This window comes from Melanostigma gelatinosum (genome assembly GCF_949748355.1).
Source record: "Melanostigma gelatinosum genome assembly, chromosome: 10".
NCBI lineage: Eukaryota > Metazoa > Chordata > Actinopteri > Perciformes > Zoarcidae > Melanostigma > Melanostigma gelatinosum.
In genome coordinates, this window is record NC_136643.1 from 9,743,223 (window position 1) to 9,769,952 (window position 26,730).

Genomic DNA, 26,730 nt, shown 5'->3' on the forward strand with positions numbered 1-26,730 from the left:
GACAGCGGTGTGATTAATACCGGCAGAGTCGGCTATGGTACCTACATTAGCAAAATAAACAGATAACATCAGTCAGAATGTTATTTCAGCCTTCTAATTTTTAAGCCAGACGGCATATGTGGTGCTTTTATGATACATTATCACTGAAAAATACAAAACAAATATATTCATCTCCAACAAAATTATGATTTTTCTCACAGGACGCATTTCTTCCGTGGCAAGTGTCCGGAGACCGGCTCTAGTTTGGCGTGAAAAAAGATCCGGAGTAAAGGTGGTTGCGGGTGTGACTTTTTTGCCACTTCATCGCCGTACAACCAATATGCGTACATGATTGAATTGTTTACCAGAGCATGAAATTCACAAGCAACAACGGTCATCATAGATCAAGCCTCTTAATGTTGCTCTCAAAGAGCTCCACATCGATGCATTTAACTGTAAACATGCACTGAAAGAGCTGCAGAATCCTGTGGGAAGCACTTGGTTGGGCCAGAGTCGGACCGGTCATCGGCAGCACCGGTGGGCCGGGACTTCATTTACCTGCCTCCCTTATGCCCAACAGGACACCCACCAACATTCTGTACATCAATACACTTTGCACTGCCATTCTTTTTTTACCCATCAAATGTATTTATATCTTTGTAATTCAACAGGAAGCAGGGAGTGTTTATAAAGAAAGCATATCAAAGTGGCCTTGATTGCATCATAATGAAACGAGAGGGGTTTTTTTTTGGCTCACAACTGCTGCGGTGAATGATAATGTGACTGTGACGGGGAGCTGTGATGGATTTTCTGTCTCAAGCTACTTTTTTCGAGTCTCAGCAAGATCATTTTCAGATCATCCTGAAATGTATGGCCTGGGAGGCAGGAAATAATTTGGAAAACTGATAAGTGTGTTTTGGAAAATGCAATTACACCAGTTTTGTGTACACGGCTCACTAACACATAACTGGCACAGTCCTCTGGGAATCCTAATCTCAAACTGATTAATTTGACTGAGGTTGTTGTTGGTTTTCTTGAGTACAACTGGGAGGCCGGATACACAAATCTACTTGCACAACACATGTGCACTGCCACTGTCATTTTCCCTCAACTGAAAATACTCAAGGCTATAGTTTCAAAAGAAGACTTGCAAGGACAGTGCAGACCACATGTGGTACCGGGAACCTTGTCCTCTTAGCCTTCAACCGGAAGTTCCTTCTCCTGCTGAATGAAACGGAGTAACAGCGGCTGTGTGAGCAACATTACAAATAATAAACAATTGAGCTGGAAGAGGACAGGGCTTGGGGAAGTTTGCGGGAGTTTATTGTAGTGATGGAGAAGATATTTTGTATTTCAGTCATGCCAAAGCTCCAGCTAATTATTAATGTGCCATTCAAGTAAGACTCTTATTTGTTGCCTAATTGACGAACAAGAGCTGTTGTTATTCCAGACAGCACACAGTCGGTGGTCGGGTTCATCCGTCGGCGCATGTTCGTACGCATGCATATATTTACTCCGTCTCCGACAGCCGTCCTGTGTATTTACCCATGCAGTCCTTTCATTAACTCTCATGCACAAGCATATATGAGAGAGAGATTGGAAAAGAGATTAGTTCCCCCAGAAAATAGAGACAGCAGACAGGCGGATGACCGAGCGGAAATGAAGCTGGTGCTAGGTCAACCAGAGAGAGGGGGGGGGGGGGGGGGGGGGGGGTGCTTAGACAAATAAATGGCCTGAGGAAAGTCGCAAAATAGATAACAGAACTGAAGAAACAGAAGGCGAGTGATGCAGGGAAAGAGAAGGAGGGTATTCGGGGATAAGAGACACAAGGAAACAAAAGGAGACGTACATTTCCATGTATGTCCTCTGAACACAATAGTCAGAACAATTGCTGTGCTTTACATGGAGGCAGCAGGGTGAGGAGCATAACCTAAATTTGCATTGTGTATTCACATCTGGGGTGGAAAAGCTGACATGAGCATTTGTCTCTTTTTCTCTTTATTCCATCAAGCAATGCCATTTAACTCTGTGCTGTGTTGTATGTTGGACAGGGAACACGCTTGTTTTTCAGCAATTTATTGGAAGGCACCGTCATTACTTTCCTGCACTTGTAAAAAAAAAAATGAAAAGCATTCACAGGTGCCTGAAAGTCTGATGTGCTCTACCAAAATAAATATATATAAATATAATTCTCATCAGATGACAAAAAAAGCCATGTGTAAATACAACAAACCTGCACTTGATCATCTGCAAAAGCTGAAGAAGTTGATTAAAGAGTGTGTTTGTCTGCTCCAACATCAGCTGCAGATGTTAGCATGCCCGGCTAAATGGCTTGATACCTGCTGCACACAGTGGAGTTGGAACGGCTGAGTCCTGTTTTGGCTGCGGGTGCCCGCTGGGCGACCTGTCAAAAAGGAGATTTGTGGGTGCAAGAAATGTTTTTGTCCTCATTTCATTTTCAGGTTTGCTTTCTGGGTCAAACAAAGATCATGCTGGTCAGATCAAGGGTGTGGATTGTAAATAGATTAGGGTAAAAATGAAAATATTGATAATGTCATGTTTTATTGTTTTAATCCTTTTGACTGCATCTTTCCGGTCTAATTGGTAGGCCTATGTGTACATTTATTACTACATTAATATAAGTCAATGAAATTGACTGCGTTTTATTGATAGCATTGGTTGTTTTCGGCCACAACATCAGCTAACCAAGTCATTTGAACAGCGTATGGTTATTATAGGATTTGTGTACACTGTTGCACGCGGTGGTGCAGCGGGTCTTGACAATCAGACTCGATCAGGTCTCTGCCGAATTTTACATCCATGACCAAGGAGCGTTGCGGGGGCTACATCACAAAAGCCCTGCTCACAATAGCACATCCACTGTGAGGGAGCCTGTCTTGGGCTCAACACTCACACTCGAGCAATGTTACCGGGTGTAGTGTTACATTTGCCAAACACATCGGTTAGTCCCCATCCTGAAAGCCCTTTCCTTTTGTAACGCTAAAAGGGAAACATAGAGTTTGGGAATACAATCAATAATCTCACCTCTGTTCTAGAGAAGTGTTGATTCAGCTTTATGGAGGCTACAGTGTTTGTGGGGGGGAGAGAAACAAATAATTCAGAGTTTCTCTTGCATAAATGCTATCCGCGTAATCGACTCACAAAATGCTCCATACCAGCCGACAATATTCTAATGTCCCATGCACACGTCTCGACAAACTTCTTCTTCTAACGAGCAGATTTAATGCGTGAAAGTAAATATAATTTCCGCTCCCAAAATGGGAAAATATTGTTACATTTACTTCACATTTGTTTGAAGCCAACGTCAGATTTATGGCAAAACACAGACCGTAAACAGAGCGAAAGACGATGCATAAAAGAGGAAGTAGAGCTAGAACAGGAAATCATTTCCTCATGAAGTAAAAGTCTACTAATTCTACATTACAGGACATAATCTCCCATAGAAGTATATTACGATGCTTGACTCTGTCGTCGTAAAAGCAGAAATTGATAGCATCAGGCGGGAAGAGTTTCGTGTCATTATCCGCATTAAAATAAGCCGCCATCCTCTGAAAGCAAGCGAGAGAGGTTCGCTCTGAATATCCTCCACTGAAAGCTCTTCGCTCACCTTTGCAGACCTCTGGGTGTTTTGAAGCCGGAGAACTGTTCTTATTCACCGACTGTCAGATAAATTTGACGTATCGATCATTCAGGAGGAAAAAGAGACAATTAAGAAAAAATAGCTCAGGGGCAGAGAGGGTATCTGCACAGTAGGGGAGCTGGGGGGGGGGCAAGGACAGGAGGAGGAGAAAGGCAAACACATCCTATAAAGATAGAATCGTAGTGGAGGTCGAGAGAGATGCAGTAGAAGAGACGGAGGAGGGAGGGGAAGGTGGGGGAAGAGGACAGCGGCTGGTGTTTTATGAGCAGGGGAGAAGGTTAAAGAAAGCGGTTGTTAAAGGCGGGTTGGACTCCTGTAGAGGAAATCAGCAGTGGAGAGTAAAAATCAAATGTATTTTAATGGCCACGGATAAATCTACACACATAAAGCTCCGCTCAGCTGGACAGCTGCCAGTTTCTTTAACTCTACATGTGTGCGCGCGAGGGTGCAGGCGAGCTGCGATGTGCATTCAGGCTCGTCACGGCATCTTCTCTCTGGTGCGCTTGTTTATTTGATCTAATAAGAGAGACTACAAGTCAACTGTGCAGAGACATCCCTCGAGGACATGAGTCTGGTCACATGGCCCCTTTAGTCCGAATCAAGACATTTGTTGAAATCAAATTGTGCTGTGGAGAAAATTGAATTGCGCTCACATGATCACCGGGGGCGGGCAAAGGACAACCACCGCCTTGATCGTTGAAGTCTTCTGTGGGTGTCAACAAAGTCCCACTGGTGTATTTTTGAATTTGGCTACAGAGAAGCTGCAATGCTCCCTGTAAAGAAAACCCAACGATAAGAGAGATACATTATGTAAGATGTAAGAAATGAGCCGTAGAGGTGTTAGAAATGCAAGTCTTTATATTTAGCCACGCTAGCAGCCTGGCTTCATGGACGACAACGTCAGTCAATCAACAACTAGATGGTTCGCCTGAATTTACCCAGGTGGGAGCGGTCATTAAATGTGTCAGAACCATGGGCAGCTTCAGGAGGGAGGGAGAGAGGCTGCTGCTGCTCTTTTCTGTGGAATGATTGTTAGCGGAGGATGTCTTTTCTATAATAGCTTTCTGTGGCTGACCAGAGGCGTGTGGTCGGGAAGGGCTGTAAGGTTTTGCATTGCTCCCACTGGCAGGAGTAGGCAGCAGGGAAGAGTGGTTAGGAGATGCGTGTTCTCGTCTGATGTTATCAGTGGATGACATCATACAAATGTCAACTAAAGGCTGAAGCGATTCCCTGAGTAACTCGATTACTAAAAGTCATGTTGGGGCGCGTTGAAATCGGCAGCAGGACAGCTAGTTAACGTTAGCTGCTAGCAGCCGGTGGACAGTTCAGTCCTGATTGGCTAACTAACGGAGATCTTTTCACAGCAATGTAAAATACATATTAAAGAGAGGAAGTTAGGACCTGTTAAACTAAACTACTTATAATCAAAGGAAATATTTGAATACAAATATAATAATTCATTTCCTAGATATTTGAATTATGTGTTTGTATGCAAATAACCACTATAGACGACAATAACCAGTGAGAATGATAACATTTACGTATAATATTTGACAGTTTACACTGACACCATGACGGTTGGAGCCTTGAAACCCAGAATGTGATCACATAGATGCACTAAATGGGTTTAGTTTTGACAGATGATAATATTCTATGAAATGTTTTTCTCAAAAGAAAACCATCTAGTTGTTCCATCTTATGTCCTACTTACTATTCCTCTTTCGTAAAGTGAGTATTTTGTTATCTGATCTCTCGATTGATTGCAACCCTAATGCCAACCACATAGTAACGCTAGAGGAAGAGTCAGGGGATCATCAAAGTGATTAGAATGCATCCTCTGGGAACCATGAATGTCTGAACAAAATGTTATGCAAATCCATTCGTTTAGCTGGCATTGCTAAAAAACACAGTAAGAGGAGTTGACCACTAATTACCTCTAAAATGTCCTTCTATAGGAAATCCTGAAGAACCAGCTACTTTAATGATTCAATATCTTTCTAAAAGACCTACATGTGATTCTGTTCTCTGTGGCTTTTACTATTCAATATTTAATATGTACTTTTTGAAAAAGTACTCTGGTTAGGGGGCAGCAGGACACTCCTGCCTCAAGCCCCGAAGTCAAAGATTTCAACTATTTCATGCTCTGAGTGCTTCAGGCATTAAAGTGACCTAATTTCACTGCAGTTTCGAAGGGTAACTCTTATCTAAATTAAGTGCTTTGTCAAGGTCAAAGCAGTGTCCCATGACTTATCAGAGCCATTTTTCTGTTTGAATGGTAAAAAAACGACTCCATTATGAGCCGTTAGCGGCAGCGGGGAGAGAGCATCAGTCTGCCTGCAGTCTTAATACTAGTATTCATGAGGCATCGTCTAAGTGCAAGGGCGTAAGTTTGGTTTTAACATTGGTGAGGAAAGTTAAGTGGATTCTGGTGATTATTTTTGCATAAATCGATGGTGGAAATGTATTTATTTGATGTAAAGGAGAAGATGAAATTCAGGCACCAGTTGAAAATTCAAAATACACAAATATAACGGATTCTGCATTGCTTTATTCTCCTGTAGATCAACTTATTTCATTTAATGTCTCTCTGTCTCTGCTGAGACATCCCACATGTAGACTCTTTCTGCCTCGTTTGTGTCTTTAACCTCTTAAAAAGTGCATGTGGTACCTATTAGCATCAACGGTACATCAATTTAATTCATTTATACACCTGGTGACTTCAATAGCTTATTTGTGTTACAGCAAGATTTCTGCTCACATTCAAAACTTTCTGCTGATTCAAAACATTTCCCACATATCTGTGAGGATAAAGTTTGAATATAATTCGAAAAAATTGTAATATAACGAAAATAAAGCAATTCAATGAGAACAAAGTCATAATATTTTAAGATGACATTTGTAATATTACAAGAATAAAGTTGCAATTTAATGAGAATAAAGTCCCCAAATTAGTTTTATTAGTTTTACCTGCCCTATAAAACCCCAACTAACAGAAACCACTTCTAATCATGCATGCATCTCACCATCGTGTGGCTTATTGCCCACCGCTTCTGATAAAGTGCAGGCTGGATCCACATGTTCAAACCAGCAGTTCAAATCCCCCGGAGTGCAGAGGAGAAGGGCGGGACTTTATGCTGCGGACACTCCTGGTCAGCTGATGAAATGATCATCTTGGGTTGTAGAGATCCAGGATAACATCAAATGACATTAGAGAATGGTACCACAGAGCGTCAATAGTTTTCAATAATATCTTCTAAGACTCAGTATATGTGGTTCATCATCATAGTTTTTGGTTCATAGTTTTTGTGTGCAAAATCGCTGCCGTGAACACGACTTGTCACAGCGGTGCGCCACACACACTCACATACACACACACACACAAACACACACACACACACACACACACACACACACTCTGCCTTCTCCAGTCACCTCGCCACCACGGATAGTCGTCTTTTTGATGGCTGTCAGTCTCAAGTGGTTTCACGTCATTCAGATGCAGAGAGACGGTGGGGCTTTTTAGGAAATAATGATCGCGGTCCGGACCTCGTGTGTCCTCATGGCTGGCTCCAGCCACGAGGACACACCAGAAGTGAAATCTCTCCGTAACTGTCAACGAGCGATTCTGCTCCTCTCCTTCTGTGTGTGATAATGTGAAATATATTGCTCAAATATTATTTGGGACACTTCTGGTCTCCCAAAGTATTGACAGGGACATGTCCCTGCCGTCCATATGCAAACCTACAGTTGGCCGAAGTGTTACGTTCTTTGTGTGTCTCTAATCATTCGCTGAGCTTTGTTCAGGCTCAGACCTTTTAAGCACTTGTCCTTCTGCGCCAGCAAGACTATTAAAATGACATCGCCGTCATTATATCGCCGTAGATAACGCGACAGTCTCTCCGTGATAGATAACAGCATTAGATCTGTTTGAATATTCCCGTGCACATGCGACACACCCTGCCCCCTCACTTTATTTTCACATTTACTTTCCCTGAGTGTTGACTAATGAAAATATAAACACTGGGCTCAGGCTTAATTGAAATACAATGACCCGATTGGGGTAATTCATCTAATGATCAAACCCACAACACTATGGATTTGCAAGCACTTCATTAATTTGAATTACGGGCGAGGTTCCACCGCGGCGCAATTATGAATTCAATTTCAATTGATCTCCCCGTGGTCGGTATGCAGCAATGCACAAAAATGATTACATGAGGTTATTCTGTGGACTCTCCGAAATATTCTGGAGCCACATATTCAGTCAAAAGCCCAGTGTTAGTGCTGATGCGAGCCAACGTTAAGCATAGTCAGGAATGATCTCAGTGTTTGGTGAGAATGAGCTCATCTGACGTAGGAAACAAGGTAGAAGAGAAGAGAACAGGACGGTGAGTTACTGTGGTGTAATAGCTGGCTGACCTGTGGTGATTGTTCCACCATCCACTGCCGCTTCAGCAGCCTCCACAATGACCAGCTGCCGCCCCAGTCACACTGCTATTGCTATGGTAACCAAGTTAGAGGTTTTGGGGACGTGAGTAATCTAATCTTCCCACTTTGTGGCATTGCGAAAAGGCCCACCACAGCCAGCCCACCTGTGTGTGTGTGTGTGTGTGTGTGTGTGTGTGTGTGTGTGTGTGCATGTCCTATTTGGTCATTCTGTGCTGCATGTCTCTCTCTCTCACACACACACGCACACACAAACAGAACCTATCTAGCCAATATGTTCCACCCTAATAGGCAGGTGAAAGCCGAAGGGCAGATAGGCTTCCAGCCCTGTTGAAAAGCCCGAACCTTACTGAAGTTGACATTCTGCACCAATAGCCTCGGCATTAAAGGAAAGCTCAGTGAAAACAGAAAAGTTTGACTTGTTTCAATGATTTCTGCAACGTCCAGTGCAACATTTTAGGTAATATATCTATAATATACAATTGTGATAGTTATGGTCCCATTTTGAGTAAAAAAACATGATAAAGCAGGGTATGTTTTAGGGCGCGGTTACCTTGTGATTGACAGGTCGCTACCGCTACCACAGCCGTATACAGCGTCTGTACGTCACTCCTCCGCAGTCCAAATATGGTCACTTCTGTTCACTGGTTGCAAAACACCAAGATGGCGACGGCCAAAATGCCAAACTCACGGCTTCAAAACCGTAGTCAGATTAACTCCAATGTAAACCCATCCGCCTCTTTATTCGACACTGTGTGGTATTAATGAGCAAGAAGATCAGTGAGGGCGGATTGGGGCGGAAGTGGGGACACAAACACAGGCTTTTTACTCGAGTGATTTTATTACCGACAGTGTTATGTCAGGTGACGTTAGGTCACCAGTCGGGATGAGATCACGTTGAACTGACTGACTGATCAGACCTGTGTTGATCAAGCCCACGAGAACAGCTTTATCCCACACTGAAGTATTCAATTCTGAGGGCTGAACATGAAAGGGCTCTCCAGAGAAAAGCTTCAAACATTAGAAAAATGACAAGCACAGCAAGACTGAAAATATTGTAAAATGATGTACCCGGGTTTATATTTTATTAAATATATTTTATGAATTTAACTTTTGATGTCTGCCAAGAGAGTTGAGGAAATGTTAATGTGGTTTATAGGACTGGTTATAGGACAGGACGGTCACTTTGATGATGCAGAATGTATAAATAGGCTAAAAATAGGCTTCACTTCAACCAGTACTATAATAATATATCATTTGCTGTGGTTATAGTTGCTAAAATGGCTAACGTATCTGCTAATGAACAGTATTAACAGGATGTATTATAACAGTAGGATCGTCTCACTTTTTAAACAAATTAAAAACACTTGACATTTTATCCAGCTGCTTCGTGCGTGATGCACACAACCAGTGCTAAGCTACAGTATATCACTACTAAGCTAAAAAAAGACACAAGTCTCTTAGGATAAACTAATCCACCAAACGGCAGCATTGCATACTCCCGATTGTAAAAGTAAAGATAAAGGGTTTGCACATTGTTGTGGAAGGATATATTAGGTTTATTGCAACGTACACTAAAGATAGTCCCCACGTTAATAACAGATCGCGGTCTGTCAGAGCATACGTTCATGCGGTGCACGTGAGAGAGGCTTGGCCGATAAGCCTTGATTTTGCCTCGGGGATAAGGTAGTGTATAGAGACGGAGAGCGATGGGATCTGCGAATGAGACGCAAAGTCGTTTGATCCCTTCATCCACACACGTTCACTCTCTCTCTCTCTCTCTCTCTCTCCTTTTCCATCTCTCACCTCTGCTGCTTTTGCTTTTCCTTCGTCTCTCCACGGGAACATATCCAATCATACCACTCTGAAATTATTATTAAAATTTCCCTAGCGTGTGTGCGTGTGTGTGTGTGTGTGTGTGTATGTGCACAGCAGGGGCTCTGAATGAGATGAGTTGGGGCGGTGGTGGTGGTGGTGATGGTGGTGAGGTTAAGACGGTATCTGCCGTGAGAAGGGAGCGTAAGCGGCGAGTGTCAGCCGCCGCGTGTCAGAGCTATCAGTGGAGGTGGGTGGAAAGTGGGACGGAGGCTGATGAGAATAGCAGGGTCACCTCTGGGCCAGCCCTCGTTCTCACCAGCATCAGGGATTTTATTGTCTTCTTTTCTTTTTTTTTGTCATCCTGAAAATAATGGGACAGGGCTGAGACGGAGAGTGGAGCAGGAGGGCAGCAAGATAGGGCCATGGAAAAGGGAGGGATGGACAGAAAGGGAGGGGATGGACAGATATTGGTATAGAGAAATGGAAGGATTGGACTTTTTTTCAGTAATGGCCAGGATTTGACCAGGATTAAGAGAGGGAACAAGGGAATCAGCTGGGCCCTTTCGGAAGGAATTTCAGCGGTGTGTGTGTGTGTGTGTGTGTGTGTGAGGGGGCATAACCGCAGAAGAAGGATTTGAAATTGTTATAAACTGCCGCCCCTCCCAGGTTTCAGTGTAAACTGACAGTCAGCAGTTGTGAGCCTCCACGTTTAACTGGAGAAAGAGTAGATTGTAAAAGTACACATACAGCAGCCAGCGGTTTCTTATAATGTCAACACATACAGCGGCTAATAAAACAAATGACAGATTGCATCTTCATCTTCGAAACCGGGCAGACGACACATATATCAGCCCAGTGATACTCAGTTATATTGTCCCATAACCATCTGCTGTATACACAGTCCTATAGTGTAAGTGTCACGGCCGTAAAGACTGTACTCAGGGAAACAGATAGGATGTCCCAGATAAATGAAGGCTCATAATCCTTCACACGGCAGCGGCAGCAGCAGCAGAGCAGCGAGGACATCGCGCCGCCCTTTTGGCCCTTCCCTGGGGATTTCAGGTCATGCCTTCTTATGTAAGCCCGATAGAAAACACTTGTAATGGAACATTGGCGCTTATCCCAGCCCACTTTCTCTATTTCTGTATTCAGAAATACTAGTATTACTACCACTATTATACTATACAATAATATGTTGTCATGCTGTTACTGTAACTTGTAACATGTCCGGAGTTTCTCCTTCCCCACAAGTTCCAGTTTGGTCGAGTCCCAGATTTTCCGTAATCACGCCAGCTGTCATTTCCTTTGTCACCGGCGAGCTAGCGCAGCTCATTAGAGGCTGCGTGCGGCTGGATGATGCTGGCGAAGCAGTTGGAGTTACGGGCTCACAGAGAGACATTGGCCTCAATTCCAGGTATGAAGAAAGACCGAGAGAGAAGACGGTGAGGTTTCTCTTGTGGGTCATTTTACCACGGACATCAATTTTTTCTTTCATTTGCCTGAATATAATTGCGGCAGTTATTATTCTGCTGATGCTCAGTTGAGCAGTAACCTGGAACAGGTCATTGTTTATGGGACTTAAATTCACAGCTCAGGTGTAATATCTGATGGTCACTTTGTCGGACTCATCTTATTATTTGCAGTAGCCATTAATAAAACAAGCCAAGATGATAGTAGGGCATGCATTACAAGTGTTTCCACAGTGGGCTCCATTAGTGCCTTTATTTTACAGTTAACACTAGAAATAACAGGGATTATAGACACGCAGATATACAGTTAATCCAGCACTCTGACACTTTTATATGAAAAAGGTTCAAATGATCTACGATGCCATATTTGATAGGTCTAAATTTGCTTCATTCAAGCAAAAGTATAAATTTTCCTTTTGCTCTGTGCATGTAGTATTTCTCCCCTATTAATACAGCTTCAATCACCATAAACCAAGGGCAGCCATTTCTGATTCTTCTCATCAACAGTGCAAACTAGCTCTCCGCTCTCTCTCTGCAGGCATTCGCCAGCGTCGTGCTCCACATGTAAACATCTGAAGGCTGTTTATTCTTGGGCTTCAAGACTCCTCTCTGGAGGAGCGGGCGAATCCCTCGTGGCGCTGAAGTGGGGAGAAACCGTGCGCGCAAATGGCTTTGTGTTTTGAGAGCAGAACTTATAGGTTGTGCTTTGGGGACGCCCAGCGAGGCTGGTGGTTTGTTTACATCAGAGGAGCAGATCATATTGAGGGTTGGGAGGGTGCATTGGCAGTAAAGAAACAGTCAGCGTGTTTAGTCTTTTTACACCGAAACCTTGTTTTTTTATTTTATTTTATTTTTGCTTGACGCATCTGCGAGGGCGACCCGCACGGCACGGCACGCTAGCGGTGTCCCCAATTAAGAATTTACCGTGTCGAATTTTATTGGTTGACTTGGCTCGCGCTCCTCCACCAAGTCGCGTTTATCGCTTTATAGATTCTGAATTTGTTTCATTGAGAGAAGTGGGGGGAAGTGAGGGAGTTATAAAACTATCATAACTGATTAAACTTGCACTTTTTCAAAATGATACAGTGGTGCCAACATGTCTGAAGGGGACGTTTAAGTTAATGATTGGCCCTTTGCTGAGTTTGCCCCCCTGCTGCTACTCTGTCAGACTGTCAGAGCCAGCATGGAGCCCAAACTGTCACGAATTACACTCACTGAACAAACAGGGTTCTAATTTTTGATAAAAAGAAAAAACGAGAGAAGCAGAATGAAGGTTCTACAATATGTGTTTGAAGGACATATCCAGGATGTGAACTGATTTAGTAGCATAACAGGTTAAAAAGGATCAAGATAGAAGCTAAAGCTACAGATCACAGTGCCAAAGTGGACCACCATATCACCTGGACATCCAGAAACAACACTGTTCCTGTCAGGTTGTGTAGGCCTTTATTCCCTGTTACAATCATTAGAATGCAAAAGCAGCATGTGTACCTCAGTATACCTTCAGTAGCTAGCTTAGCATAAAAGTGCTAATGCTTTTTAATGATGTGCTAACGTACGCCGCTAATGTTTGCGCCACCAAAATGTTAACGTTTTACAAACGCATATCTCCTTTCAACGTCTCCGGGTAACAAGTATCACTATGACACGTTTGACAATGACTAGCTTGTCGGACCTCGGTTGGAGCTGGCCGATGCTACATGATGATTGGCCAGCCTGCGTTCGAGGGCGGGACTTAGCGAAGTGCCCTCTGCTTCGTAACATTCTGTCGCTCAACAGTTCCATCAGAATGTTGCCTTTTCAACACATCTAACTAGATAATGAATAAACGTGTCAATCACGCTTCAGGTGTGGCTTCTGCTGTATTTGAATTTATGTTTGAATTTACATTCATGAAGCATGAGATGTAATGAGAGGGAGTTTGGTTCCTACTCCTTGCTATCAGAACTAAATAGAGGTAGAGCAGGGATTCCCAAAGTGGGGTGCAGCTCGCGCACCCCTGGGGGTGCGCGAGCTGCCTCTAGGGGGTGCGCGAGAGGAAAAGTGTAATGGCGGTCTGATGGTGTAATAATATTAAATATAAAAAAAAAATGTAATTTTAATTTAAAAACTGTCAGGTGGGACATCTGAAGCTATCAGTCGTAAAAGAGGAGAGGGACAGAGAGAGAGAGAGGAATCGGAGGCGAGGGGAACGGAGAGGTGCGTTGGGGAGAGACCGGGAGAAGAAATCGAGCCAGAGTCAGAGGAAGATGAGACAGCGCAGACTGGGAAAAAAAAAGGAAATATGATGAAAAGTATCTGTGTCTGGGCTTCACTTGGATTGGCAACGCAGATTCCCCAAAGCCACAGTGCGTGGTGTGCAGTGAGGTTCTGGCTAACAGTCTGAAGCTCTTATTTACGTCGCCACCTGAACACCAAGCATGCCAGTGCAAGTCAAAAGCCCCTTACATTCTTTATATCGAAATTGGAGGAGTTACAAAACAGCCAAAAACAACTGGAGTCTCATTCATGTTGGGTCTATAAATGATGCACTACGGGCTTCATATCTGGTTACAAAATAGCGAGAAAGGGGCTACCGCACACAATCACCGAAGACGTGAGCTTGCCAGCTGCCAGAGAGATGGTGGAATGTATGATTGGGGAGAAAGAAGCAAAAAAGTTGGACATGATCCCGGTGTCCGACAACACTGTGTCGCCGCATCGATGCTTTGTCTGAAGACATCCTGGCTACATTAGTCGCTCATTAATTGTAAATTAAATGTGATAATCTGCCTCTGAGCCTGTGCGTGTGTCCTCGCATCCGTATTGCTCTTTAAAAGTGACGCCTTGTGTCACTGAAAGTTATTGAAACTTTGTTGCAGTGTTTCAGGGCGTTTTCACACCTTCAGTTAATTTGCTTTGTTGCAGTTGCTCCTTTGTTCGGTTTGTGTTCACACTGCAACATTTAACAGCAGACTAAATCTTGTAAACAAATGCCACGCGCGAGCAAACTGTTCTCTCATTGGTCAGATTCTTATGCGGCTATGAAGGCTTAAAAGGCTCAGTTGTTTCTTTTTTTTATTTTTATTAAGGGGGGGGGGGGGGTGCGCGAACCCGGTCGGGATGTAGAAGGGGGTGCGCGGCCTAAAAAGTTTGGGAACCGCTGAGGTAGAGTACATTAATTAACGGGTAGTTGTGTTGTGAGATTTCTTGCAGTGTAAGCATGTCTGCCTCTCCGAAATTAGAAGTAAAGGTGTGTTGAATAGCTGTTGATGACATTTGTTTTGTTGGTGTTGATTTTAAGGACACCAAGACAATTAACACATTTTGTGAAGATTTGCTTCCATCAAGTTCTTTAACTGTGATCGTTCGCGTTGCAGAAACACGTGGGCATGGCGCGTATGGAGCTCCAACAAAAATAAACACAAGAATTCACTGCTGTGTCTGAGTTTCTTTTCTTTGTTGGAACTATTCCCTGCCACATTTTTCATTCCGATGTTTTTCACTGCCACAGAAAACTCCAAGAAAAGACACAAAGAGAGTGCATTGTTTTCATGTTTTTGCAATCGATTATCGAATTAAACTAACTCTATAAAACACTTTCCGAAGCAAATCAACAAAGTGCACAAACTTGTGTCTAAATTGATATTTTACATAAATGAAAAATATGAAATAAAGGCAAATTCTGAATCGAAGACGAAAAAGATCCACCGGAACTTCCTCAACGTAAAGCCTAGTACATAGAGTGTTTGTGAATGAATGTAGTGTACAGACTTTTTTTGTTTGTCGTCTTCATTGGACTGTTTATGTCAGTCTCAACATTAACCCCATTAAATGTGGCCACCTGTGGGACGATACATTACATTTGATGATTGATTTAATGTGGAAATGTGCCAAGAAATGCCGTTCTGCAGAGGCTGGCTCCAAAAGTGAGTCAATCCCCATAGACCTCCATGTTAAAATGCCCAACAACTACAGGAGAAATAAACATGTTTACAGCCTTGGTGTCTTGAGCTAATATCCCCGTTCATGACAACACTGCGGGAGTGAATTATTAGTCTCAGGTCGCTAGGTGTCGCCTCTGCGTCACCTCTTTGCCCATTTTTGGATTAGCCAGGGTATTAGGGTGAGTCGCCACACTCTTTGTGCTTCACAACAACTCTTATGAGAAACCCATGAGTGACGTCAAGGAGACTACATCCTACAGTCTATGCTTGGCACCAAACAGCAGACGGACAAAGTCAGCAACTGCTGAAGGGCCAGATATTCCTTTTGGAGACCCAACATGTCTTTCACATTAAAACGACAAGCTACATTGTTTGTACCTGCCCTTTAGAGTGAACACATAACAACGTTTTCTGATCCAACACCCATAACTGGTACAAATTACTATTAAAATATTTCATTTATATTATGTAGTAATCCAGTAAAAATGTGGTTGCGGTTGGGGAACAATCATGGTCATGCTTCTGGTTCAGATTTCTTTTTACAGTAAAATGTTGACGGCATATCATACTGTTGTACATCATAGGGATGCACCATCTGCTGCGCTGATTCATTACATTCTCTCCATTAAGATTTTGTTACAGTGCGGATATCTGTGCTATCAAATATCAAGACCGGAGACCACCAGTTCTTGCCTCCTTCTCCCCCACAGTCACACCCTCCATACCCTGATATGGCTTTACTCTGCCTCCCTTTTCTCCAGCTCCTTTCCGCCTGGTCTGATCCCCAATCTGCTCCCCCACTGTAGCTCTGACTTTAGCCCCGGCCAATCTTCTCAGGTGGTCTTGTGCACACAGGATTAGCCAGTAGCCTGTAGTTTTCTCATCCTCTTCCTCCCTCGAGACCAAACCCTGCCACCGCTCACCCACCATCCGGCTGTCCGCGGCTCCTCTCTAACACTCAGTGGTGCGCGATTGGCTCCTGCAGGGTGGTGGCGAGTTTAGATATGGCATGGTGGGGCTCAGTGGGCCGTGAGCCGACACAGGTGGAGTTTGTACGGAATAGCCGCAGGTTGGAGGCTGACATTTCCTGAGATTTTTCTTTTTGTTACCGATGCACAATGGAGCACGCTGGTGATGGTAACAGAAGGGACATTACTGTGCCAAGGCTGCTAAAGTGTGTGTTTGCCCAAGGACAGAGGGGTCAATAGATGGGGATGTCAGGGGAATGCTCAGAGAATCTGTGCATGCAGGTGCATACATTGGAGCTCATGCAAGAACATTTTAGTATTCTTATCTTAACCCTCTGAACCTCAAAAGCCGTCAGTGGGATGGAAAAGCAGGATTTCTTTAAATAATCGCCAAAACTGCACCGTTTATAATACCCAGAAGCTTTAAAAACGATCTTAATCCTCAGTTTTCTTGAACACGTCATGTGTGACGAACACTTCCGTCAGAGAACGCAACTGCAACTTAGCTTCAAATTGTGATATTTCCTTAAAAACATTTTATTCTACATGTCTCATTTAAAATCTTGCCCCGAATAAACAGTTTGAAGTAATCAGATACTGTCAAAAATAATTAAATTCCGCACTCCTCAGTGCAGCTAGGAAGCCATGATTGATTTGGCTGAGACCAACAGTCACGTGACAAAATCTTCGTGAAACTTTGACTGAACTGCAGGCTGCTGAACACAGTGGACAGGGGAGGCTGTAAGTAGAGATTGTAAAATATATATATAGGCCGTGGAGCCTCCATTTTTCTTCCAACATTGGTAAAACTTGGAAAAATGTTGGATGTATATATCAGAATCAGAAACCATTTATTGCCAATGATGAATGCCACCTGTGCGAAAATGAGTGTGCTTTTATGAGAATTATAAATTCAATATCCCCATATAAGGCTACGCCTTGCCCCATATGTCCTTTTATTGAATTCCTGCTTTCAGATATCCGTAAAGGAAAGTCGTATCATTTTTATTAACAGAGTGAGCAGCAGAATTAAGGGACCTGATAAAGCAAAGGACTGGGGAAAACTAACGAGTGCTGTTAATGCCTTGTCACCTGAGAGTCGTACTGTCATAGAAAATAACGTCTCGCCACAGCGAGGCCATCGACGGCGGGAGCGGGTCAAATACTTGTTGTGGTTTTGTAGTTTGATATGTTTTCTATTGATTATGTAGTTTTATGCAATAGCATCAGTCGCTAATTTAAAGACAAAGGATAATGTCAACATAAATATGAAGGGGTTTTCAAACTCAAAATTGCTCCAAAGTAATGAAATATACAATCCATTCGTGGCCAATCCAGTTTGTATCTAAGAGAAAATTCAAAATACAGGAATATTTATGAATGCGGCATGTTCTCCTAAATCACTCGCACAAGCCACTTAAGATCAAATCGGTTCCTAGTGGTTCTTGCATGAGGCCCATTGTTCTATGGCAAAACATTCTATCATGATCATCACTTTACTTTACTTAATATTAATATACTGTCAAGTATAGATCAAGTCTATATAATAGATCAAGTCTATATTTTTGTTTAGCTTATAGAACCCCTTGAACTTAAATGATTGGTTCAGATATTTTGAAGTTTATACCATTTGTAAGTTGAAATTATTGGTCACTGTAATCATTCCTCGTGGACATGAACAGATACTTTCGTAACGAGTAGTTTCAGTGTTCACTTAAACACAAAAGACCTTAAGCAAGAATCCTTTCATTTTATTATCCTCAAACTTTCCCATTTTGTTCTGTGAGGTTTGTTCGTACAAGTGTTTCAATTCAGGATTCAGCGAACTCTGTTAACGGGACAAACTTGGTCGCAAATTGCCATTTCAGCCTGATGAATACTCCTCAGGAGCTCCTGTTAATAGAGTTGTGTTCGACATTCATCAGTTTCAGTTTTCAGTAGTCGTATGAAAGGACGTGAAACAATTAGAAGAGAATCGTGTATGGTCTAACAGGAAGTAATGCTGAAAAACATCTTGTCGCCGGCTAGCCGCTAGCTGTGCCTGTTTGTCGTTCGTTGCTGAGCGGTTTCAATGTACAGTGGGTTATTAGCGCTTTTTCACGATAAAAAGGCTGCTGTGACAGTGAACCGAAAAACAGTGGAGCTGTGGGCCAGACAGCCAAACAATGAGCTGCAACTCACTCTAAAGCTCTGTAAAGCAGAGCGGAGCTGCAGATTCCGGTGATTTGCTGTAGATTCATCACCACAAAAGACACCTTTCACATTGTGCGTTGGCAGAATAGATTTGCTGCAGTCTGTTTTGTGTCACACTTAAAGCAACCACACCACGGACGTCTTGTTACCTCGTTTCGTCACAATGAATCTTTACGTTTATGATTGTTACGGCTGATGAGCTGTTGCACTCATCTTTTTCAGTCTGTCTGACTTTTGACACCAAAACAATAGCGCGTGGTTTGTTTAGCAATGCATTACTTTAGGAGGTTGGCTATCCATTCCTATATGACTATATGATGTGCTGTCAAGCACTTTACCCCAATAGTATATTTAGGTTTCTCATTTTTTTTCCCGGAAATTGTCAAGGGAAGGGTAGCTGTGCCTACTACAGTGACACTACAGATGTCTTCCCCTGCACTACACGCCAGAGTGAAATGCATATTGTGATTGAAGTGCTCCTAAATGGTTCAGAGAAATAGGTAGCAAAATTAAAACGAAGCTTTTGAAACTTCTGTCAGATCCTGAAAGCTTCATAATAGTAGCTTCGTACTGGAGAGCTTCGTCCTTTCTGGCCAGATATCTGTTTCAGTGTGAAAGCAGCGTTTTAGCAGATCAACTCATTATACAGTAGACTAACTGAGCTGCTTTAAAGACGAGCCCCAAGATAAGATTAAAACATGGACTGATGCCAGTCCAAAGTCAAAGCAAAGCTAACTTTTTTTCTTTACTGGACTGATATAGCAACATGTAAATTTTGATGGTTGAAGAGTCAGTTTTAGTATTTTAATGAGAAGATGTTGGCAACATTTGATTTTAAACATTTATCACGGGTCAGTAATGGCTTTGAAATTCCCACTATCACTGCCAAAGTGCCTTAAATCATTGCATGAAATGCACAATATTTGTGTGTAGGAGTTTTTTTGTGTGTAGGAGGTTTTTTTTTATCAATTGATGAAGTGGACAATAAATAATTATTTCTTTCTTTATTTCTGAGGTCATCGGTCCTCTTATCTATAGAAATTCACACAAAAACACTCTTAAAGGAAACCACACGGATGCATGCTTTGTCTCGCTCTCTGTTGTGTATCGTTTCTCTTTTTTATCTCTATCATTTTGTCGTCTCTTCTTCCTGCTGGAGGGATATACACAGACAGGCAGGTTTAAAGGGTAATTTTGCTGTGGAAAAAGTAATATAAAGAAAAAAATGGCATCAAACTTTAAACAAAGAAATTACAACAAAAATGTCTGACAGCTGTTATGTTTACGACCACATAATACAGTTCTAAGCCACTGGCTGACAGTGATGCATCACTTGAGCATATGGACAAAAATGGCCATTGTTAAATACTGTTGCTATGCTCAACAACCAGATGATGGCTGGTTACGGTGCAGCTGGAAAGCACTTAAAACATTGTCTGCATCCCCAAATTACCACAAGCAGTCAAGCTAGCCATGTTTAGCAGTAACATCATCAGCAACATGACACAGCAATTACCTCCGTTGCTGGTCAAACAAAGCATTAGCTTGCAGTCATTCGTCAGCTCTTGTTCATTTGCCATGTGGGGCCTGGTGTGTTGCCAGCTGAGCGCTAGGACTCAGGGTAAGCGGCGACATCTGCATGGATTCGCCTTAGGTTTCAGGGCTGGGTGTGTTTTCTTCCGGTTTAACTCTCAACCATGAATCTATCTGCAGCGCCAGCTTGTCAACGCTATCTCCCCGACAGTGGTTGAATGGACAAAAAAATCACAGTTCTAAGGTTAAGGCTAAGGTTAGCATGTGTTCCACTTGGCATTCAGTACACAATGGTGTCCGTGCGTAAAGGCCTTCTTACATTGTCCTTTTTGAAAAGCTGAAACCTGACTTCATACTCCCCGACATGAAGAGAACTCTGTCGTTGGAAGTTTGCAACAACCTACTGCTCGACGTCGATAAAACCAAGGAGCTGAATTTAGAAAAAGGGAGGCGTAGACACACAACTCTGTCAACATCTATGGCACTGAGCCTGGCTCGGCCCAATATCACTGCACCTGAAGACAAGTATAGTTACAGCAGGTAACTAGTCTTTTTTTACATTTCGCTTTGTGAACAGATGGAGGAACAACATTCTAGCTAGCTCTTTCCCCCACTTTTCGTTTTCATGCTAAGCTAGCTAATTGCCTCCCATCTCTAACTCCACATATTGCACACATATGCAATTGGTATCAATCTCCTCATCCAACGAATACATTTCACCGAAATGTCAAATTGTTGCTGTCACGCTCGGAAGCAGTATTTTGAGAAGTGGACCAACATTCTGGTGAAACCATGTCTGTGATGTCTTTGCTCGGCCAGTTTGGGAGTGTATTATTTTGGGGTAATTTTCAGAATACAATCAAAGCACAAGGAAGTGTCTCAGAACCTATCCATGAACGCTCCACACTGGTCAATGTGTGCTACTTGTCGCTCATACGAGCCACACAGGACATGATATTTTTTGCAGAACGACCACTCGGCAAACGGGAGTGCATCACAATTTTCCACAAGGGTGAATGTTTAACGATGGAGATAGAGAAACAGAGGATGTGTGCTGCTCCCTGCCAGCTCATTCCTGTATGTTCTCCACACTGTGCTGGGGCTTGGCGAGTTAATATGGCAAGGTTAGAGAGGCCTAGCTGCTAGTGCGAACTGAGAGGGAATTTAATTGAATTTCCAACGAGCATGCTGATGCGAGCTGTGGATGAGAAATTCAAAATACTTGTGAGGTGTGTGTATGAGGACAAATATTGCAGTAATGGAAGGAAGGAGAGGAAAACATTGGCCCAATAATAGTGATCCGTTGCATTTTGATGCCTTATTGGTGCTATCTCCCGCTCTCATATGAATTAAATATAATTGAAATTAGCCAGAAACAAAGGCATGAATTATTTAGTGTGGTTGATAAAAAAAAATTTTGCGAGTGCTGTGGGCCAGTGCCGTGGCTTTGTCATAATGAATTAGTCAAATCAAACTTAAAACAGATGGGTGTCCTCTTTAGGGAGGAATAGCCTGCGTTGATTTCTCCCCGTGTTATTTGAAGTCGAATGTGACTTGCTTTAGGCTCGTTCATCTTATTTCCGGATTAAAACTGGAATCTTGTCTGGGACACGACAAAGAAACAGTCCGCAGCAAATACAGAGGCACAGAAGCTGATTCCACACCCTGTTGTTGCCAAATCAGTGCACGGTGCATCATCCTGACCTGTTTTAAGATGTCTAAAACTTTATATCAAATACTGTGTGACATCTGATAGGCTTCTATTGAAACTCACACTGTTCTGCACAAACATACAAAACAATAACAAATTATTTCCTGGTGGTCAAATTAGATTTCATCTACTAAAGCTTCAACTGTTTTTGGGCTGAGATGTGCCAAAGCACACAATTCTGCTAATTTTTGACTTTTGTAGAAACAAATTATTCTTCAATGTCAGTTATCAAAATATGTACAGTATAATTTTGGCATTGGCACCATAATTTAAAGAAATGCATTGACATTGTGGGAAATGTGCCTATTTGCTTCCTTGCCAAGAGCCAGATGGACAGATCGATATCAATCATGTCTGTGCATTAACTCTGGAGCTAGTGCCAGGAGGCAATTAGCTTAGCTTAGCAAGGGGGAAACAGCTCGAAATACACCTAACAGCACAATTTAAGCTCACTAATCAACACATACCTCGTTTAATTCGTACCCAAAGAGTAAAAACTAAAAGTTGTGGTTTTAGGGGAGTAACATGCTCGAAGTGTTTCTTGGCAACAAGATGGGATGGAATGGTATCGATCTACTCATGTCACTCTCGTCAAGAGAGTAGGTAAGACTGTTTTCTAAAATATAAAACATTTCCAGTCTGAATTGGCACCTGTTTGCTTTAAACTTGCATTCCTTCTAATGGCCAGCAGGGGGCAATTCCTCTGGTTGCAAAAAGAAGTCAGATTTTATAGAAATTTAAAATCAAATTAACCTACTTCTCTCTTGATGTATTACCTCAGTAAACATTGTGAACATGACTTTATGGTCTCAATCACCAGTCTCAAGTCTTCTTCAATACAGCATGATGTATATTTCGTAAATTACGGTCTCATTTAAAGTAAAGTAGATAGTAAAGCAGGTTATGCTTTAGGCCGTGGCTACCTTGCGATTTACAGGTCGCTACCACGGCACTGTCCAGTTTGGGTGTTTCTGTCCTACAATTTCACAGTGTGTTTTCAGTTCATGAAAGTAGATTGTAACATGTCTTATTTTTTAGTTTTGGTTGTACTTAGCTACACTTCTGGTTCCAAAAAATCAAGATGGCGACCAAAAACAAAGGAGGCCAAACACCAAGGTGGCACCGGTCAAAACGACAAACTTGAGGCTTCCGAACAGCACACAACAAACCAATGGATGACGTCATGGTGACTAAGTCCACTTTTTGCACTTTTTGTATGACCAGTATCGGAAAATTTCAAAAACCGACCCTAACCAGGACACAATTAAGATGCTTGAGGAACAGTAAGTTTCCTTTAACAGAAATGCCCCTCTAAATTAGGTAATAAATCACTTACATATCTATCAATAGTACGCAGACACTCTTGCTTGTGTTTGTTTAAGACTGAAGAAAATAAAAGGTGCAGATGACCACTTCTCCTTAAGTTTATTGAGAAACCTGAATGCTCTTTTCCAGTGCCCTTATTGACTGTACATAGGGTTTGAAAGACAGTCGCTGAGCCATTCAGACTAGAGGAGAACAGAACGCAGGATCTAATCCTCTCAACGCTGGGAAAGATGAAGGTTTAAAGCCATAATTCCTCATTTTAATCCATTGAGAAAGGCTCTGACCCAGTTGAGGAACTTATTCACGGTTTCATTAATGGCTGCACGGTCCCCAATAATGGATCAGTAGTTGTACCTGGCTGCAGCTGCACCTGTGATACCTAAAACTCAGTCAAATTATATTTCTAGCATGTTATCTGCTGAATTTAGTTCCGACCTAGTTTACTTCAGAAGCCCAGTCTTTTATCGTGAATAGTAAAAAGGTGAGCGAATGAGAATTATTTTGAGTGACAACTGATACAACCACCACAACAAACAATGCAATTAATGATTCATTCCACCCCCCACCCCACTTTTATGTGACTCTACCTTTGCACCACAAACCACCTGCAACATAAATGAAGAGAACCAGCAATATTGTGCGACACTTAAGCTGCAAGGTTGCATGTGAATCATCTGTACACCATGCACCAGCAAGCCTCAATTACAAATGATGGCTGTCACTTCTGATAGGGTCTTGCTAAAACACGAGACAAGCCGGTAATAAATCAAGCCTGTTGAGACTTTATCTGAGTTATGATGTGTTCAGGCTAAACTTGGCCAATGGGGAAACACAAGCAGCTCGACAGCATCCCTCCTTATCTGCTGCTCGTACCATTTTAATGTGCAGTTATAAACAAGGATACTTTAGGGCATGGCTACCTTGTGATTGACTGGTCGCTGCCAGGACGTTGTCCGGTCTGAGTCCGGTCCACGTTTTTGTCTTACAACTAGTGGCGCTTCTGGTTGCAAAAAAAAACAAGACAGTGACGGTCAAAAGCCAAGATTCCAATGGCCAAACGCAAACTCGAGGCTTCAAAATGACAGTCCACAATCCAATGGGTGACAACACTGTGACTACGCCCACCTCAGTCTATGGGAGTACTACTACATGGACGGTGTTTTGTATTTCCATGCCAAGCATTTTGATGGTAACATTATTCATATCAACGTCATTATTGCCCCATGCTTGATTAATTTTGTCATTTGCGTCACTTGCCCTTGGCTCACTTGTTGGAGGAGCTCGGCCTCTCCTCATCGGCCTTATGGCTGACAAATGACTTTGTGAAAAGCGATATGGTCTCCTGCAGGGGAAAAAAAAGAATAGAAATTGAATCCTGGCCTCTGTCGGCAGTCTCATCTGTCATCTTTTTAATATTGATGTCCATTATGTTTATGGATTATTTGGCTGTCTTCTGTTCTCTGGCCCAGCTCGCCCTGTCAGATCGGCCACTTGGGGCAGCGGCCCATTGATGATGCCATTTTGATTGATGGCTTTCATAGTTTAATTGTCAGCAGTCTTTCTTTTAATGGAGCTGCTCACACAACTGAAGGACTACATCTTATGTAGATGAGTCGGAGTTCAAACTGGATGTAATGCTGGCGGTGTGATGCAGATACAATGTGACCGTACCATAGATTCAGTATCATCATCCCGGGCCATTATCAGCTACTTGGCTCATGTTTATTGCTTCCTGTATCACCTTTCATGGATCACATGTCTGTTTACGGGAAGAAAACAGCCCTTGCTAAGATTTATCACAGCTGCCAATAGGCATCATTTTGTTTCCCTGGCATGGTGCAATTATTCTGTTGCTCTAGCCTGTATACAACTCTTTTGGGACATTCAATGCAATTGGTGAGACAAATGTACAGTATTAGGTACATATAAAACAAATCCAACAAATACAACAGCCTTCATGAAGGTTATAATGTTTGTTTGTTGAGACTATTTTAGAGACTTTTGATTGAAATTAGTGGTAATTTCGGAGGCTGTAGTTTGTTTAATTGTATTGTGTTATACTGAGAGATGTTTCTAATATTTTTACCAACATCATGTAAAGTATATCAATGAGGGTAAGCTATAGAATCCTGTCTACCGGGGGTTTCACTGCCTTATTGTATTTTATAGGAAGTTGCTATAATAATCTGTATTCATCCTGTCGTTTTATTGTCCTAAACCAATTCTCCCTGTGCAATATCCATACCTGCTCACAATACAGATTTTATGCACGTTGAAGGCCATATTATGAAATTACAACACGTGCCCATCCCACATGAAGCCCATATGAACCAAACAAATCAGTAAAAATGCTCCAGGGAGTTTGAATACATGGCTGTAAAATTGTCTGAACCTGGCCTAAACCTTTTGCAGGGCTGTTCAGTAACAATAGTGAGCCATGTGGGGTTTACCCTGAATCTGTTTCAGTGACCACACACTGCCGTATATATGAAGGATGTATCAGCCCGTGTCTCCCTCCCAGCCCTCTGCTCATCTCCTCTCCCCGGTGTGTTTGCAACCAAGGTCGTAGTGGTCTCGCTCTGTTTTCCAGGGGTGTGTGGGCTTCATTCATCATCCATATGATAGCTGCATGCTAGAGTGCCCTAAATCTCCTGTCTGTTTTGGGTGTGTTTCTTTTTGTGTGTTTCTTTGTGTGTGTGTGTGTGTGTGTGTGTGTGTGTGCCCACGAAAATAAATTGTCTCACTTTCTCTCTGTTCTCTCGTTCTAATGAATGGTCTTTCTTCCTATCTCCTTCCCTAATACACTTTTTTTGTTTCATTGATGTATCTACAAGAAAGGTACCTGCACTCCATGAAACATGCTATACCATACTATAGCACATTATGTCATGTAATGTTCAGAACAAGATGAGATAGTGCGAGGAAGACGGAAAGGCAGACAAAGTGCAGGAAAGACTACAAAAGCATAACATGATTACATTCACCCCTTGTGTCAGTATATAGTCAAGGCTTTGGCAGCATTAAAGCCTTAAGTCTATGTCAATAGGTCGATCAGCTTGGGGACAAATTGGACACCGCAACTTGTCCCCCATTCGTCTGTTGCACAAGGACGTAAGTTCTGTCGGGTTGCATGAGGTCCTTTGAATTTGAGCCGTTGAGACCATCTATTTTGGTGTTGTTAAAGCATAGAACCTCCTTCCACATAGGTTCAGAGTCTCCATGTGGTCACTGGAAAACTGTAACCCAGATAGACATAAAGCAGCGACTAGTGCATCACCCTGGCAAGGGTGTCTTGAGTGTCATCCTTGCCATGAAATCATGTAGATCATTAAAATGGCCTCATTCACCAGTGACCTTTTTGGACTCACGGAAATAAAATAGAAGTTTAAATCAACGTAGCAGGATGGTCAAGTAGCTGACTCACTAAGGTGAGGTTTTGCAGTAGAGCGCCAAAGTAAATGAGTACAATTCAACAACTTAATGCTTCCTCCACACACACAAATGACAGCGCATCGCCATCGCCAGATGAGTGACAGCTTTGGCTTATTTTCTGTAACCAGTGCAGCAGTAAAGCATGGTGGAAAAAACAAGCGTGTTGGCTAGCTAACTAGCAGACTTAAAGGCTAGTTAGCGTGCTAATTCCGCCATGCTTTACGTGGCTGTTTGGGATGGACTTGCGTCAATTATTTGGTGAAAAGTT

General features: G+C 42.6%; 1 protein-coding gene across 1 annotated transcript in view; it reads left to right on the forward strand.

Moving 5' to 3' along the window:
* Positions 1-26,730, forward strand: part of LOC306783758 (tomoregulin-2-like) — a 116,117-nt gene that overhangs the window by 63,098 nt on the left and 26,289 nt on the right. The gene's annotated exons all lie outside the window — the stretch shown is intronic.